The sequence below is a fragment of the Podarcis vaucheri genome, assembly GCF_965113315.1.
Source record: "Podarcis vaucheri genome assembly, chromosome: 6".
Lineage (NCBI taxonomy): Eukaryota > Metazoa > Chordata > Lepidosauria > Squamata > Lacertidae > Podarcis > Podarcis vaucheri.
This window is the reverse complement of record NC_138764.1, coordinates 47,324,606-47,343,411: the sequence shown is the minus strand read 5'-3', so window position 1 is coordinate 47,343,411 and position 18,806 is coordinate 47,324,606. Positions and strand designations below refer to the sequence as shown.

Genomic DNA, 18,806 nt, shown 5'->3' with positions numbered 1-18,806 from the left:
TGCTAGGCACACTGGCACCCACAGCAGCTATCGCCGTGACCCCTGAATTACAATGAGAGTAACCAATGGTCTCTGTAAAACAGTTTCATATGTTTACAGAGAAATTGAGTGATCATGATTAAATTTGAGGAAGAAATGGCTAAAGATTTTTAGACCATCAAGAAAAAACCAGTTTAGACATAAATGTAAGATGCTTGTCTTACCAAAGATTCTTCTGGTTTTGCATATTTCAGACATATTGTACTCAGGATGAGCCCTTCTAGCCACATATATTTGGCTGATTTCTTGCTTCCAAAATGAAATATGAACAGGGAACTCTGAGATAAGCACACAGACACAAAGTCAAGACAGCCAAGTGAATGCATTTTTTTTAATGACTGCTTAAGGTAAAGGCAGAACTTCTAAGTTTAAAAATAGTTAACACATCACAGTTGCCATAAATATGATGCTGGGTGGGAAGGGAGAAGCCATTAGCCTGATAGTGTCCTTCAAGGCTAGGCAGCAGATGGTTGGAAGAATCCTCTGGATTATCAAGTCTAGCTTTAGGGCTTCCTTTTCTCCTGAGATTCATTTAAGCCTTTTAAAAATATATTCACAGGATGTTTGACAGTCAATGACAGAATATGCTTTAATGTGGACAAATATCTAGGTTAAGAGACTGGTCTTCTTGTTACATAAACAGCTGGGCAGATATTACACACACACACACACACACACTGAGAACAATATTAACACCATGACACTAATGTAAATCCCGCAAATATGAAAAGAGGTTGTCTACCAAATTATTTTTGACTTATCAGTTTGTAGTCTGAAGGAAGCCCTTTTTATAACCTTTGCTATGAGACAGTGATGCAATACCCAATAGTCTTTGCTTTCCGCAGGGCAAAGACCAATTAACCATTACCAAGTATGAGGTAGCCATTTTGCAAGCAACCAAGCTAAAAAAAAAGTGATTTTTTAAAAGTCAATGTGCAGGAATTCTCAAGGAAAATGTACAAGAACAATCCAAACATTTAAAAAAATGCATTTTCTTCTGAGAAGCAGGATATAAATTAACTACCATTGCCTGGTAGACAGTTAGGAGACAATTTTTCTCCCAAAGTCAGCAGTTTCCAAAGTATTAGCCATGCAAAGGTTTTCAGTGGAGCTAAGCATGCTGGGACCGCAGGGAACCTTTTAAAAATATAATCTGACTCCACATGACTATTTTGAAGAATAACCAGAAAACATGCCTTAGACGCTGACAGACCAAATGAACAGAGCAGCGCACACTCAAGGTGCACAGTAGGGGAAATGTTTCTCACGCACTCCTACGTATATCGCATAAAACAAATCCCATAATTTTGGGAAATGCCTCACAAAAATGAGTAAAATAAAAATGATTTACAAATACAACTAAATTATGTCAATCTTAAATTTGTTCATTGATTTCCCTGGCCCCCAGGGTAGAAGGTGAATATATCCAAGTTGTTTATTTATCAAATGTTTGTTAAAACAAGCCAGCAAAAAGTCTACCTGCTACAGATCTTTACACTCCAAGTTTTTGCTGGCAAGTCACTGCACTATAGTGAAACCTGCAGAACTATGGCCGCATCTGCACTATAAATTTAAGCAGACCCAGCCCACCCATGAGGCAAGCTGAGGCAGCTGCCTCGGGCACTGAAAACCTTTGAGGTGATGCCCCCATGGGCGCCACCTCTGCCATTGGTGGAGGAGTGGCACTGGCAAAAGCACTGACTTCAAGTGAAATCTCACCGAAATCTCACAAGGTCTCATGGACTGTGTGAGAGATCTCAAGAGAAATCAGTACCGATGACTGTGTCACTTCTCTGCTGGTAGCACAGGCAGCGGGGCAGGCAGCAAAGTGCAGGGTGGCAGTGGCAGGGCAGGGCAGTACTTCCCGTTTTGCCTCAAGTAGCAAAATGGGATGAGCTGGCCCTACATTTAAAGCAGTATCATATCACTTTAAACAGACATAGGCTCGCCCCAAGGAACCTGGCAACTGTGGTTTGTCAAGGGTGCTGAGAGTTTTTAAGAGACCACCTATTCCCCTCAAAATGGCTTAACTATCAATCCCTTCCGATGGAACTCTGTGAGCTCTATGAGGGGAATAGCAGTATCCTAACAACTCACAGCATCCTTAACTACGGTAATTATAGTTCATGAGGTTCTTTGGGAGAAGCCACAACTGTTACATTACCTACCTATCTGTTTCCAGGCCCAATCTAATGTGCTGATGTTATTAACCTTTAAAGCCATAAACCATAATTTAACATTACAAGGATGAGCTACCGTAAGTCACAGGCTTCACTATTTCTCCCCTCCTCCTCTGGCACTGTGGTGTAGTGGTTAAGAGCGGTGGACTCGTAATCTGGGGAACCGGGTTCGCGTCTCCGCTCCTCCACATGCAGCTGCTGGGTGACCTTGGGCCAGTCACACTTCTCCGAAGTCTCTCAGCCCCACTCACCTCACAGAGTGTTTGTTGTGGGGGAGGAATGGAAAGGAGAATGTTAGCCGCTTTGAGACTCCTTAAAGGGAGTGAAAGGCGGGATATCAAATCCAAACTCTTCTTCTTCTTCTTCACTACATGTTCACTTATGTTTTAGATTAATCACAGCTTGTTGTAAAGTTTGCACCTTGATAAACTTAACCATAGTTTTTTTTAAACCAACTAACTGCAAACCATGGGTTATGAAGCTGACTTGCTTCAAAAAAACATAGGCAAAACTAACCACAGTTTAGGGTTTAGATATAACACTGAACTGAGGCTAATGTAAGGCAGAAGCAGATGCTTCCAATGCCTTGTGAAGGAAGGAGCATGGAAGCCCAAGGCTTGCTGCAGGTAAACCACAAAATGCTAAGCCATGGTTTAGCATTATGTTCAAATGTGTATATTTTTACAAACAGAAATGCTTTATTGAGAGAGATGGACAGTGCCCTGTCATTTTGGCCCAGAATTCCGTTAAATAATATTCCATTTTATGCCACTGTGTGTGGAGGGGGTGGGGAGAAGACATATGGAAGGAATCTGGAAAATCCAGGTGTAAGCCCCTCCCCTCTACATTGTTGATGGGTTGTGTCATTTCACAGACAACAGCAATAATAGTGATGATGTTCTAGCTTCCTATTTGGGACCTTTTTTTATTTTCCCAGCATGTTCTACCAGGGGCATGAGCCTGCTGGGTGACCTTCCTCAGAAGAAATTGACAAGGACAGATCCCACAATTATTAACCTTTCCACTTGTTTCCATAGTTTATTGTGACAAGACAATGCAATAAGCTTGAAGGTAATCAAAAAGCAATTTTGTAGTAGTGAGCTCAAAATGACAAACCTTCCCTTTTCTAAATAAATCACCATTATTCCCACATGGCTCATGCTTGACAAGTTTGTTTCCTTAGTAACAGAGTACTTAAACAGGGGCTAGGTACATCTGCATTATCTCTTTAACCGTAGATGTGGAAAAGGAGGCAATTGGTCAATCTTTCTCCCTCCCTCCCTCCCTCTCTTTCTCTTTTCTTGGAACTGTAACGAATGAATCTGTCAGCCTTGCAAGACAATGGGATGGTTTTTAGCAAGACAAGTGCAACAGTCCCCAGATAGCCACTTGAGTGTTGAACAGTATTCATGTACTCCAAGGGCTTCTGCAAGAACACTGGCTAAACGGAGTTTAATACTCTCCAGTGTTTGCTCAATAGCTTGGCTGATGCTAAGGTCAGCTGCCTTATAAATTATGGAACAGATTAAGGCGGTTGGGGCTTACAGGAGGAAACTATGAGGCTATGCAGTAGGCAAAATGAAACACGGGGCAAGTCTTGTTCAGATTCAGTGGGGAAAGGTAGGTATGTGTCCGCGGTGCTGATTTTGAACCTTCAACTACATCACTGAAAGCGTGGATTTACTTTCACTGTCACAGCACAGAGCATCGCCTCTTGTCGATACTACATGATCATTTTGGATGGTACTTGAAACATAGTGCTTGACCATATCAATAGCTCGTATGCTATAGCATACCCTCAAAGTGGTCAAACAACATTATAAAACAAAAGCTTTTGCAGATGGTATTGTCTTAACCATGGAACAACCTTTAGAAGGTATACTAGAATTATTAAAGGAGATAAATGAATTTGGAAAATTGGCAGGTTTTAAAATAAATAAAGATAAAACCAAAATGTTAGTTAAAAACATAGATAACCAAGTTAAAATGAAATTAGGGGACTTTACTGGCTGGAAAATAGTGAAAAGGGTGATTTAGGAGTATGGGTATCAACAAACAATCATAACATCTATAAATATAACTATGTGAAAATGTGAGGGGAATAAAGATATTGATATATAATAATAATAAATAATAATAATTTATTATTTATGCCCCACCCATCTAGCTGGATTCCCCACTCTTCCATGGGGAGTTTTTTTGTGGGGATGCCTAGCCCTTGCACTCACCCCCAAAGCCCTGGCAGCCTGGACCATGTCATCTTTTAATCAGACAACTTGGAGTGTGCCTCCATTCCCTTCGCAGCAGACCAGAACTGCCAGAAGGCCCTTGGCACGGGACCTCAGTGTCCGGGCAGAACGATGGGGGTGGAGATGCTCCTTCAGGTATACTGGACCAGGGCCGTTTACGGCTTTAAAGGTCAGCACCAACACTTTGAATTGTGCTTGGAAACGTACTGGGAGCCAGTATAGGTCTTTCAAGATCGGTGTTATGTGGTCTCAGCAGCTGCTCCCAGTCACCAGTCTAGCTGCCGCATTCTGAATTAGTTGTGGTTTCCAGGTCACCTTCAAAGGTAGCCCCACATAGAGCACATTGCAGTAGTCCAAGCAAGAGATAACCAGAGCATGAACCTCTCTGGCGAGACAGTCTGCAGGCAGGTAGGGTCTCAGCCTGCATACGAGATGGAGCTGATAAACAGCTGCCCTGGACACAGAATTGACCTGTGCCTCCATGGACAGCTGTGAGTCTCGAATGACTCCCAGGCTGCACACCTGATCCTTCAGGGGCACAGTTACCCCGTTCAGGACCAGGGAGTCCTCCACACCTGCCAACATCCTGTCCCCCTGAAACAGTACTTCTGTCTTGTCAAGATGGGGCAGAATGCAATTATCATTAATGGGGAGAATCTCAGTGATAAAAGTGAATATTCTCCCAAAAATGCTATTTTTAGTCCAAACAATCCCAATCCTTAATGATACACAATGCCTAAAAGATTGGAGAAAAGACCTGTCTAAGTTTATCTGGAGGGGAAAGAAACCTAAGATAAAACATAGGATTCTTATTGATATAAAAGACAGAGGAGGTTTTGCACTCCCAGATTTGGAATTGTACTGTATTTTGAAGCTGCCTGCCTGTGTTGGATAAATGACTGGATATTGCTAGAAAACACACAGTGGCTTGATTTGGAGGGTCATGATGCCAAACAAGGCTGGCATGCCTGTATTTGGTATGGCAAAGTGGGAATACGTAAAAGCTTCGCCAACCATGTTATTAGAAAAAACTTAATTAGGGTGTGGGAAAATACAACATTTCATTAGAAAACAAAACACCATGGTGGTTATCCTCAACAGAAGCTGAGACAAGGAAAAATAGTAATATGAGTGATAACTGGGGTACCTATAATGATTTGTTAGACTTTAGAAGGAGAACCAGAAATGGGGGGGGGGGATGAAGAGATTAAAGAACATGGCTAAACTGTCATCAAGTCAATTCAAAATTTAAGGTAGATAAGAAATTGGGATTTGCAGAAAAACCATCATAATTCAAAAAAGAAATATTAAGATGTGGAGTTAAAATTTATCTAAAATGTATAGGATTGGGAAACTAAAGAAAAACTTATGAAATCTATGATCAAATGGGCACAAGATGTGGGTCATAATTTTGATCTGAACCTATTGGAACATTTGTGGGAAATAATTTTAAAATTCACTGCTAGTTATGCGTTAAAAGAGAACCATTTAAAAATGATCCACAGGTGGTACTTGATGCCAAGTAAACCAGCTAAAATGTTTAGAACTAAAAGTGACCCATGCTGGAAATGTAAAGAAATAATTGGTACATTTTATCACTCATGGTGGTCTTGTAGAATAATAAAAGAATTCTGGGAGATGGTCTATAACCAACTTAAGAAATGTTTAAAAGAACATATCCTAAAAACCAAGAAGCTTTCCTCTGGGAATAACAACAATTCGGTTCCGTTCGGACCACCAGGTCCCACCCCCACCTCAGCGTGATGTGGGATGGAATCACTGTAAAAACAATATGCGGTATCAAACAGTATAGCCCTTGCCTTTTCAGAAAGGAATGGTGAGTTCTGTAAAGTGTAAAGTGCAAACCAACAAAATAAATGCTGGACATGGATTAGCAGACTAAAATGCATAGGGCACAGTTTGCCTTTGTTGTAACTTTGTGGGTTATATTTAAAAAGACAAGTTATGGTATGTTTGCTTAAGAAAATATCATGCTTCTTTCATACCTAGGGATTCTCTCAGCTACTCCATTTCAGGCATGTCCTGTCTTCTCCCAATGACTAGATATTGTGCCTAGATATGAGAGTCAGTGCTTGCTGAATGGTCAAGTCCGAACAAGTGCTTCCCCCTGTCTCCCTGCAGTCTCCAGTGTCCCCTGAAAAACCTGCTCTAGAGGATTGGGGTAACCTCCAGCAGAACATGGAAGGCAGCACTGCTGCCTGTAGGAGGAGAGGAGGATTAGATCAAATCTCCTCTCCTCTCCTGCCGGTGGGAGTCCAGCTAAACTTTTAGAATAATAATAATAATAATAATAATAATAATAATAATAATAAATTTTATTTATATCCCGCCCTCCCCAGCTGAGCCGGGCTCAGGGCGGCTAACAACAATCAAATAAACAATCAAATAATCATACATTCTAAAAATATTTCATTATAAAAATTAGTTAAAATCAAATTGATGGCAACCGATTAAGCAAAATTCTGTGCAGGTTGCCAGAGGAGGGAGTCAGGATTTGATATCCCGCCTTTCACTCCCCTTCAGGAGTCTCAAAGCAGCTAACATTCTCCTTTCCCTTCCTCCCCCACAACAAACACTCTGTGAGGTGAGTGGGGCTGAGAGACTTCAGAGAAGTGTGACTGGCCCAAGGTCACCCAGCAGCTGCATGTGGAGGAGCGGAGACGCGAACCCGGTTCCCCAGATTATGAGACTACCGCTCTTAACCACTACACCACACTGGCTCTTTTACAATGTTATGATGCTATTGCAAATAACTGGATGAAAAGATTAACAAAATGCTGCTTGCAGAACAAAAGATAGAGGTTTCTGGCAGGAAAAGTGCTGACTCAGTAAACCATGCATGTCTGCCAGAGTCTGACTCAACCTGGTATTATTGTTTTTATGGGCTAAATTCCTGTTGGAGACCCGCAGAGGGTCTAAGCCAGAACTCATTGACCTGGGGAGCAATTTCTACACTTCCAACAACCCTGGACAGTTATTTGCAAGCCTGGATGAAAGTGTAAAGTGCTTGGTTCCAAACATCCCTTGAGATGTCTGCAAAAACTAGTTTAGCAATGCAGGCTCTGATTTTTCAACAGTAGCTAAGGAGGGGTTGCAGAGATGAGAAGAAGGTGGCTTAAATTCAAAGAAGACATCTGGGCTACAGCTTGTGGTCATTGCTTTGCCATGAGGCTCTGGTTCGGACAATACACTAAGGGTTAGAATCATAGAACTGTAGAGCTGGAAGAGTCAGCTAGTCCAATGCATGAATCACAGCTATCCAGCTAAGCTCTACTCAGACAAGATCTATTGAAATTAATAATTCTAAATTAGTTATGCTTATTAACTCCAATGGGTCTACTCTGAGCATTGGATACAACCCATAGTCAGACCTTGTCTTAGGGCAATGTGACAGTAAAAAGGACCATCGAGGATCCAAGTTACATTACAGCATACATAGTTTGACTTACCATATCATGTGAACCAGCCCACTTACAGCACAGTGGCAACTGTGGTGTCGCCCCCATTCCCCTGCCACTGTGGATCATACCCCCTACATCTTAGGTGTGCCTTACACAGCCTGAAAGAAGGCAGGCATATTATACTGTCTCTTTGACCCAGTGGGAAGCTCCCCTCCTCTTGGAGGTCGGGAGCAGGATATCTATAGTCAGAGGAAACAAAAATTTAAAAAATCCTTCCAGTAGCACCTAAAAGACCAACTAAGTTTGTTATTGGTATGAACTTTCGTGTTCATGCACACTTCTTCGGATACAGTGGTACCTCGGGTTAAGTACTTAATTCGTTCTGGAGGTCTGTACTTAACCTGAAACTGGTCTTAACCTGAAGCACCACTTTAGCTAATGGGGCCTCCTGCTGCTGCCACACCACCAGAGCACAATTTCTGTTCTCATCCTGAAGCAAAGTTCTTAACCTGAAGCACTATTTCTGGGTTAGCAGAGTCTGAAACCTGAAGCGTATGTAACCCGAGGTACCACTGTACACGGAAACAGAAGTCACCAGACCCTTATATATAGTGAGAGGGTAGGGAGGGGTATTACTCAGAAGGGTGGTGGGAATGGGTGAATGGCTGATAGGTGTGGTAAACCTGTTGACGACTGTTAACGACTGCAATTGGTCTTACAGGAAAAATATCCCTACTTGGGGATTTTAACTTTTTCTAATGCTCTACAAAATACCTTTGAGTGTTGTGGGACAGTTGGTCATCACCATTGACTGAATGCTGAGTATAAAGAGGTCAAATCAGCTTGAGGAATCTGAGTCTGAATTAGAAATAAAGCTTATACACATGTCCTAATCACATGCCCTCTTCGTTTATCCTCTATCAATGCCATCTGATTAACTTGCATTGTTCATATTCATCCATGGCCATAATATGACCCTAGTTAGTGTTCACATCTGACTGTTTTATTATTTTGATCCATAATTTCTTTTTCACATCATGCAATAATACTCTCCAGGCAGCTCATTTGAAAGTGATTACTGTACTCTGTGGGCTATAAAACCCACCTGGCCTTATTACACAACCAAAGGTATGCTGGGTTAGCAATTGCCCATAAATGCAATGCCTATTGTGTCTAAACGCTTAATTATATTTTCCGTTTTAATTCTGCAGCTCAGGTAGCATGGGTAAACCATTCTCCCCAGGAACATACTTTGGATTTTCTCTCTCCCCCTCCCACCTTTTTTATGGCAAGTGCTTCTTTCTAGTTTGTCAGCCAACTTGTTCATTGGCTTGTCTGAAGATAGGAAAATGCTAGATGCTACATGATCCAGAGTAGAACTGGTTAGTATGGTCTTGTATTGGTGGGAGGAATTTTTGCCAATGTGCTAGTTCTGTTTATACCCAGTGCTTTTTTTCTGTGGGGACGCATACCCCTAAACATTTTGTGAATCTAAGTTTGACCTCACTGAGGGGCAGTATTTCAATATGAGTAGGAAAGTGAGAGTACCCCTAAACATTTTTTTTTAAAAGCACTGTTTATACAGCTAATTGCTAGTATTGAATTTTAGTGTATCTTTACTCCATAGCACATGAAAATTAGCAATGCAGGCAAGATGGCAGCCCTGGAACACATCTGGAAGTAAAGTTGCAAACTCTTATTTCCAAAGACCCTCTTTTATTTTCCCCTTCCACATCATGAAGCCCCTCCCTTTCACATGCACTCCTGTGAAATTCAAAATCCTATTTAAGATCAGTTTTTTCCATGGGTTCAGAAGCATATTGGGTTCCAATGATTTCTCATAGTCCTTAACTCCACCAGTCTCAAGGACACTGGGTATTGGGGTTTGCAACATCTGATTTAGAAGGAGAGAGCTTACTGTTTTCAGGCATAGAAACCTCAAGCCTGCTTTTGGCATCCAGCTCTAAATCCATCTGTCCAACCATAGACTGTTCTATAGGGAGCTGGGACTTTTTAACATTCTCTTAGAAGCTACCCAGAGTAGCTGGGGTACAAGTAAGAAATGATTATTCTATTACATTCTCTATTTTATAGAGATATCATATTGTAATGCTATGCTCACCCACTTTATTTCCTCTCTCAGACTAGATTCTTTCATGTCTTAAGGTATGAATGTTAAAGGTGTTAAAGTTAAAGGTGCCCATGATTCCTACCTATGCTCACATGCTGTTCTGCATTAATTACTGGAATAATTAGTCAATATAAGCTTTAAGTCTCATAATAAACTTTTGGAGCAAGTCCGTATGAGAATTGTTCTTGTATAAGATAAGGGGCACAGTGAGAACAGTATCTCCAAGGGAAATATCTCACTGCTCAGGGTAGTGTGTTCAAGGTATACATATGCAATAATTGATTGTGACCCATTGGTTACAATGTCCCCCTGATTTAATTGGAATTCAGCTTGGCATTCTCTGGAGTGCAATAATAGAGTTGGTTTATCAAACAACCGGCCAGAATGAAAGCACTATCCTCCTACCTGGCCCTTTCCAAGGTACTGCTAGTGGACAGAGGGGAGAATGAAGGGTTAACAAATCTATACTTTGTTTGCTTTGGTCCATTTGTGTCCATTTGTCATCCCAGTGTCAGCTTATACTCGGGTGTCTGTTTTCGAGCAAATGTAATTACAAAAGGAAAATAGGCTTGCCCATGTGAAGAATGACACAACAAAGAAACGAATTAAGTTCCAGTAATTGTACTACATGATGATTTCAATGTGTTCATTCAGAGGCTAAATACCATAACCATAAAGATTTTTTCCCCTCTTCCCATGGCCATCAAGGATGATTTCTTCTTTAATACCACTGTTGTCTCTCTACCAAACAGTTCCTTGGCACATGGACATTGCTTATTTATCTATACATCACCTTGCACCTCGTCAACACACCATCAATATTCATCAGACTGATCCCAGGCTGCTCTGCTTCTCTTTGTTTGCAGATCTTCCTTGGGACAGAGATCCTATAATCTATATCTCCTCCGGTAGCTTTCCCACCATTGCCTGCATAATTGAAAAGTCAATAACATACAATTTAGAAACCCATTTCGCTTAATCTACTAGAGGTTTGTGCTGGCAGATTGTGAATGTCACACTAATGGTGAGAAAGGGATTTTGCATAATTGTGAGCTTCAAAGCAAACAACATATTCCAAGCTTCCAAGACCTCATATGTGGCTTTTTATGGTGTTTAAAACATCTCTAGCATAACCCACTGTTGCTAATTTCTTTCAAGACTCCTTATACAACTGAGCATCACCTTAACTGTTAGTCGTAACTAAGCTATAGCTTTTCTGTTACATAGGAGAGTGGTACGAATGATACTAACATACCCTTGGTGTTAAGAAAAGAGTACCTCTTTATACTCAGCCCCAAAAGACTTAAATTTCCTCTGGTGATACATTGCCTCACCAGATCCATTCAGATGAATCTTAAGACTTTCTTGTTTGGACAGGCCTTTGCAACATTAATTTCCCTTCTAATCTGGTCAGAATTTATTGTGTCTTTTATGGAAGCCTTTGTTGGTTTTTATTTTATATGGTGTATTCAGCCTTGTTATTTATTTATTTTATGACAGTGTGGCTTCTAAAACAATTTAAAAATAATAATAATATGGAAGAATTGTTATTTCCATCTTTGCCATTTTGTGAAAGCAAAAAATTCAATACCTTGCAAGCGTTTTCACAGCCAACCATTTTCACTGTTCGTGCCTCCTCCACACCAAAGATGGGTCTGTTGCACACAACATCTGGAGGACCTTCCTTAAGACAGTTCATGGCCTGACCCTGCTATAGTCAATGAAATGTCCTCCAGTGATTTTCTCCACTTCTCCAACTGCTAAAGCTACAAAGATTATCTTGTGTGAATGGAGTGGACTCTGCCGTTCATTTGTAACAGGGCTCCTGCAATCCTGGTGGATCACATCCTATGAATGTAATCCATTGTGACTGTATCAGTTCCAGAGTTGTCCCACAGAAATAGCATGCCCTTTCCCTTTATGTTCCTTCTTCTCCTTAACAAGAGAAAATAACTTCATTCCCCTCCCCACCCCCATCCCAGTGGTGTGCTTCTTTTCATATGCATTATTTAATGTGTATTTGGCCAATTCATAATGCCCTGGTCATATCTCAGGTCAGCACTAAGAGAAGCATTAATGTTCACGCAGTAGCTGCTTCTCTATCCCCAAAAGCTCTGGGTACTTACATTTTATAGCCCAATTAATTATTTTAGTTTAGAACAACTCCAATATTGTCCACGATGCTCCCCCAGAAGAAAAAGACAAATAAAACTCCCAATTACCCAGGATAGTATAGCACCTCTGACTATATATCATTATGAAGCCTTTAATACAAATTCTAGATTTTCATTAGCTAAAAGCCTATTTGTCCTTAATGAGCTGTTAAAGACCAAGGGCAACATTCTCTTTTGACTTGCACCAGCATCCTCTCATTATCCAAGGGCCTGCAAGATTAGAGGAGAGCAAGAAATATGAGAGCAGCCCCAGCCCTCAAAGTTAGCACTTGTGAAGCAGTAGGATTTCCAGGTCCAGACCTTATGGCCCTGCGCTCCTGGAAAACATAAATGCTCTTGAGGGATGCGCACCTGAGCAGCATAGAAAATGCTGAACATGGCATTACAGTATAGCATCACTGTTAGTATGTACATGTATCGGCTTACACACCTTGTGGGGATTAGTACCAGTGACATCATAGTACTGCCGCTCATCATTAAGTTAAACCATTTTCTTGTGAACACAAGGCACTGTCTTATACTTGGTCAGGCAGGTCATTTATCCATCAAGATCCCAGTTTCATTTAACCATTTCTACTTTTCTTTAACCATTCTGCATCAATTAATGCAGAAATAAATTGCATTGAAAATCATCAAAGGGGATAGAAAAAAATCAGTAGGGCATGCTTTATTGTAAATTTACTTTTACAGTTGCCAAGGGTTGTTTGAAAGTGCCCTTTCTATTATTCTACTGCTGGATAGCTCAGTTGGTTAGAGTGTGGTGTTGGTAGCACCAAGGTCGCAGGTTCGATCCTCGTACGGGACAGCTGCATATCCCTGCATTGCAGGGGGTTGGACTAGATGATCCTCAGGATCCCTTCCATCTCTATGATTCTACAGTGATACCTTGGGTTACATACGCTTCAGGTTACAGACTCTGCTAACCCAGAAATAGTGCTTCAGGTTAAGAAATTTGCTTCAGCATAAGAACAGAAATCGGGCTCTGCTGGCGCGGCAGCAGCAGGAGGCCCCATTAGCTAAAGTGGTGCTTCAGGTTAAGAACAGTTTCAGGTTAAGAACGGACCTCCGGAACTAATTAAGTACTTAACCCGAGTTACCACTGTATATCTCTAGCGGTCTGCACTCTGCAGCCTTTCCAGGTGCTCAGATCTCTCTCTCTCTCTCTCTCTCTCTCTCTCTCTGTGTGTGTGTGTGTGTGTGTTAGTTTTAAATAAACAAACAGAGAAGCGTTTTATTGAATGGTAAAATGAAGTATTACCCTTAAAAGCAAAACCAATGACTGCACTGATCTTGGGTGCTGAGTAGCTACCCTCCTTGGCTTTCCACACTTCATTTAAAACCATCCTGAGGTAACTCGTTCCATGGGTTCCCTGCCCCCCACAACTCAGAAGTACAGCCAGCTAAGGAGGCTGTCAAAAATTAAGGAAATGTTAAATGGGAAGAACATACACATACCATACTGAGTCACACAATGGGTTCATCTAGCTCAGTTTTATCTACACTGATGCAGGTGGCGCTGTGGTCTAAACCACTGAGCCTATTGGGCTTGTCGTTGACAATTCAAATCCCTGCAATGGAGTGAGCTCCCATTGCTCTGTCCCAGCTCCCGGCAACCTAGCAGTCCGAAAGCACGCCAGTGCAAGTAGATAAATAGGTGGAGGTGAACGGCATTGCCATGCGCTCTGGTTTCCGTCACGGTGTTCCGTTGCTTCAGAAGTGGTTTAGTCATGCTGGCCACTTGACACAGAAAGCTGTCTGTGGACAAACGCCGGCTCCCTCAGCCTGATAGCAAGATGAGCACTGCACCCCATAGTTGCCTTTGGCTGGACTTAACAATCCAGGGGTCCTTTACCTTTTTACCTTTGCACTGACTGGCAGCACTTTTCTAGTTTTCAGACAGGGGACATTCCCAGCCCTACCTAGAGATGGCAGGGATTATACCTGGGACCTGCTGCACACAAGTAAGATGCTTTAACATCGAGCTGTTTTAACATGAGCAGCTGCTAAGGTGATGCCTGCCAGGTGTGGCATTTGTCTTCCATTGGCCCCGGCCAGCATAAGAAAGAACTGTGGGATTTGTAGTCTACAGCATGTGGAGTGTACCAGATGTGCTACCTCTGGTTTGTAGATATATATTTTCCTGGTTTATCATTCCAAAAGCAATGCAGTAATATTAATCATACAGGAAACCCTTTGTAGAAGAAAGATGCAGATGGGAAATTAAGAAAGAGTGCCTGTGCCCTATCTTTATTCACGTCTCCCACATCACTTACAACAGCCAATCTAGGTGGCATCTGCTTTCCCTATTATCATTCCTGTTTGCCATCCTGACATGAAAAATAACAGAGAACGATACAAGTACATGCAAGGTCAGACACACAAGTTATATTTTAGAAAATGTACCAGTAACCTTCTCTGCACAGTAATTAGCTTTTTGTAACCTTTAATATTAGACAAAAATGCACATGGCTGAAAGGAAGGCTAATCAAAGGTGCAGGATTGAAAGCAAAGAGAATGAAGGCAGGCAGGTGAGTTTGTCTTACCACTCTTCAATCCTGACTCACACAGCAACAATTAATAATGATAATAAAACGTACCCACGTAGGGCTTGTCAAATAATTCCACCAGGGACTTAAGCTATCAAATCTTGTTAAAAGCAGCATTAAACACTCACCTTTTCCAACACTGACTTAGCCATGGAAGCCACGCAGTATGTATGGAACATGCAAGGCAATACAAATAAACCAAGATACTTGCAAGCAGCCAAATATGAATAAATGGAGAGAGGAACAAGTTTAGCAGTGGATTAGAAAGCAGTTCAAGGGATATCTATCAATATATCTAGGATCAAAAGGTTTCACTTTAAGAAAAGAGTTAAGGCGCTTAAAAATTCACTCATGCTCCAAAAAGCACGTAAATTGATTTTGAAAAACTAAGCAAAAAGGCATGCGCTGGCTGAACACATGAAACACATTTACTTCTCACTAGGTATTAGGGAGCAATTCCACTCAGTTTGCATTTTAAGGCGAACCTATGTAATTCATGCTTTCTGAAACAATGCATAAACTAAAATACAGCCATTCTTCAAGATTCACACTTCTTTAAATCTTGCACTGCAGTTTATCAGGCAAATAATATGTAGAAAAATCCACATACTAAAGTTTGCAAAAATGCATATATTAATGAAAACAACATACAAAAAAATAGCACCCTTGTGCTACTGCGGGTCATGTGGCAACCAACATGTGGTTTCAGCACAACAGAAGACTTGTCACCCTTGGAAAATGAGAGAAGGCATAAAGATGGACCCATGTGTACAGTGTTACCATAACAGCACTAATTTGTTGTTATTATTTATTAAAATTGATATATAAACCTATACCCGCAGGTGTCAGGCCAGTTATAGCTGCCCAGAAGGTATTAACTATTGGGTATGCCTTCCAGAGGAGACAGCAGGTTCCTAGAGCCCCACAAAAAAACCCAATGCTTTTAATTCAAATAGTGCAGACTGCTTTAAGAACACAATGCTCCTAGGTTTACAGAGATGTGATTTGAAAGCCATGGAACTAGCCCAGCATTTGGGGGGGGTGCACCAGTCTCACATCCATATTTTGATATAGCTCACTGAAAAAATGCAGACAGGATGGCAGGGAACTATAATTTCTTTGTGAAAGCTCCTAAATCTTCATGGCTTGCTGTTAGAGGGCTGACATTTACTGTTTTGGAAGTGCTTGCTGTTTCCATGGCATTATAGATGCTGTAGGGCACTGCAAGAGCTATGTATCCCACATACATATACAAGGGAGCTGGAGGCAATCCTTTGTTGAAATCTGGGCATTTTCTGGGACCCAGCAGAGTAAAACTCAGGCTTTCTCTGTCGACTGCATCCCAAGGTCTGTTTTACCTTGCTTATTTCTCCTTTGATTCTCCTTGCCACACTGGACAATTTTAATCAATGCCAAACATTGCACAGAAGGCTGCTAAGTGAATATTGTCTCCCTGCTCCCCCTCCACACCAGCATGCGTTGACTACAAGCAGTTTGGTGTGCCTAAGTAATCTACCGTGAACCCATAAATAAGTCTTTTAAGTATTCTGTAACCAAATAATCCAAATCGACTGTACCAGGCTTTGCTATCAATGTACACAAAAGGAAGGTTTACCTACTTCAGTTTCGTATAATATAACACATTCTGTTCCCAAGATTCAGGTTTCAAATTTATTGTTGTTATTCTTGCTGTCCGAGAAATGGAGCATCAGAGGAGAACATACAAACTGGTGGCAAGATCAAAAAGCACAAAACAAGAGCCACAAGAATGAGGGAGCTGAGTCTGACAAGCCTGGATTTAGAGAAGCCATCCTGGTTTCTGATTTGAACCTGGAATGTCCCACTTTTCCTTAGGACATCCCTATTTTCATCAGAGAAATGATGGAGGGTGTGGAGTTATGCAACCCTTGGGCCAAAAAGATAAGCAACTATACAGCCTTTAGAAGACAGCTGGAGGCAGCCCTATATGGGGAAGTTTTTTTTTAATGTTTAATGTTTCATTCTCTTTTTATATATGTTGGAGTCCATCCAGAGGGCTGGAACAACCCAGTCAGATGGGTGGGGTATACTACTACTACTACTACTACTATTATTATTATTATTATTATTATTATTATTATTATTATTATTATTATTATATAGGACATCCCTATTTCCATCAGAGAAATGTTGGAGGGCATGTTTTCAATAGGATCCCATGACACTCCATCACTGCATTCCTCATGCCCATCACTATAGCAATGAAACTTGTAACCAGAAGACAGCTCCGTGTTGTTCCTCCAAGCACAAAAATACAGCACATGTTACTCTGGGGGAAAGCGATCTTTTTGAAAATGAAGTGCAACCTGGGTGGACTCAGAACAAAAACTGTGCATTTAATGCATTAGAAACTGATCATTCAGAAAGCCCCCCCCCCCAATTTCCCACAAAGCAGCACACAGCAGCAGGCCCAGCCAACAAGCTCTCCCAAGAACGCAGCGTTTTTTATTTTCCATTATGACTTGTGACATCGCTAAATTTTCAGGACAGTCAGATGGTGCCTCTCCTGAGAAGATGTCACTGTATCAAAAGGAAATGAGACTATTTAAATGCAAGGCTCTACACACACTGGTAAAATGTGAAAATGAAACTAAGTCAATGCATCTTCACAGGGAACACGGCATGACGTGCAAGAGGAATAAAAACAGTGTGACTGCATGTTACGCTGGACTTAAACAGCCCACCGTGTCGGAAGCCAAATGTGTGAGAGGCATAACATACACCTTGAAGGTAATTCATTTCTTCCAGCTAGATAGCTATTAGCTAAAATTAGCACGCAAAGAAGTATGCCAATGGATCATTTAGGATTTGAGAAGCGCAGAGATATTTGGCGTTAATGCAGGTAGAATGCTACGGATATTAATTTATGGATTATATGGATTCCATTATTTGAGGTAGAGACCCTGTAACCCTCTCTCTTGGCCTCCAACTTGATGCTTGAAATTGGCACCATCCAATGTTCAGGACCATCCTATGCACGTCTGAGAAACTGCATACATATAATTATAAGAAGGAGCAATAGGGTGGTGGAGGAGGAGGCTCCTTTGCCTCGGAAACACATTTCCGCTGTCACTGAAAGATGTGGAGGAGTGGACTGGGAATTCGGGCAAGAGCAAAAGTAGAGCTATTAATGAGCCAAAAGGGTTGACATGAGGGAAGATAACAAGTGGTATTGGAGTGCATGATAACCACCTCTCATGCGTTTGAGGGGCACCAGGGAAGAGCTGGTTTGTTTAAGAAGAATCTAATTAGGAGCAGTAAGATGGAAATGGAGGGGTATAATTAGCCATTTTGTTAAAGAGAGAGAGAGAACAAGAACAGCTTTGTATTTATCAAATCGTGATATGGTTGCCAAGCACAGGGTATACTCTTTGTCGAGTTGCTTCAAGCTAAGTGAATAAAACTCTCCATAGGTGTCACATGTTAGGTTAATGGGATGTTTACAGTGGATCATGCTGCTTGGTCATTGACATAGGAGCTCAGAAAAATACAGAAGTGTTGGAAGTTTGGGTTCCTGCTTTTGGAAAAATACTGTTTGTTAAGGGAACTGTATCACTAATCATGCAAGTATTGTGCAAAGGTATCCTTAAAACCAGCACCTGTAAGCAGACCATCTTAGCATTTACAAAACACAACCAATTGACCTGCACCAAGTTCCAAATGGTTGAGATAACATCCCTGGGTGTCTCATGTGACAGAAGACAATTAACTGAATCCTGGGGCCCAATGGAGACATTGCTATTCCAATATGTGCAATGCAATTGATCATTGCACTGACGGGCTGCAGGGACTCCAAAAGGAGCATTCACAGCATTAGGGATGTCTTAAGGTGTATTGATAAAACTGAGCAACTATCAATATATGCTTAAAGAGCTTTCAGTCTACAATAAGCAGCCTAAATGGAAAATCCCCAGTAATTTCTGTTTGGAAGTCCAGTGGCTTCTTGCTGGACAAACACACTTCAGTAAGCAGAGCTGGTTAGTTCTCCCCCATGCAGAAAGAGAAAGAGAAAGCAAAACTGGGAGA

General features: G+C 41.4%; 1 long non-coding RNA gene across 2 annotated transcripts; it reads left to right on the top strand.

Moving 5' to 3' along the window:
- The first annotated feature begins 207 nt into the window (after positions 1-207).
- LOC309535582 lies at positions 208-16,655 on the top strand. 2 transcript variants are annotated; one of them, XR_014221300.1, is made up of 3 exons: positions 208-355; positions 14,649-14,723; positions 16,404-16,655. It is a non-coding gene; the product is annotated as an uncharacterized lncRNA (long non-coding RNA). The 2 variants fall into 2 exon arrangements; XR_014221301.1 differs by having other exon boundaries at positions 16,398-16,655.
- Positions 16,656-18,806: the final 2,151 nt, after the last annotated feature.